The sequence below is a fragment of the Stenella coeruleoalba genome, assembly GCF_951394435.1.
Source record: "Stenella coeruleoalba genome assembly, chromosome: 15".
NCBI lineage: Eukaryota > Metazoa > Chordata > Mammalia > Artiodactyla > Delphinidae > Stenella > Stenella coeruleoalba.
In genome coordinates this window covers 21,371,223-21,371,506 of record NC_137161.1, presented here as the reverse complement: position 1 = coordinate 21,371,506, position 284 = coordinate 21,371,223, and the positions used below count along the sequence as shown (strand labels likewise).

At 54.9% G+C, this 284-nt stretch overlaps 1 protein-coding gene across 1 annotated transcript in view; it reads left to right on the top strand.

Annotated features, from left to right (window-relative positions):
• The window catches only part of RPRD1B (regulation of nuclear pre-mRNA domain containing 1B), a 77,084-nt gene that overhangs the window by 59,520 nt on the left and 17,280 nt on the right, over window positions 1-284 (top strand). The gene's annotated exons all lie outside the window — the stretch shown is intronic.

The window sequence follows — 284 nt, the reverse complement described above, 5'->3', positions numbered from 1 at the left end:
ACTCTTTGTTGTGGTGCTCAGGCTTCTCATTGCGATGGCTTCTCTTTTTGTGGTGCACGGGCTCTAGGCGTGCAGGCTTCAGTAGTTGTGGCACACGGGCTCAGTAGTTGTGGCTCGCGGGCTCTAGAGCACAGGCTTAGTAGTTGTGGCACACAGGCTTAGTTGCTCTGTGGCATGTGGGATCTTCCCGGACCAGGGCTCGAACCCATGTCCCCTGCATTGGCAGGCGGATTCCTAACCACTGCACCACCAGGGAAGCCCAACCTTTAATTCTTGATTTGTTG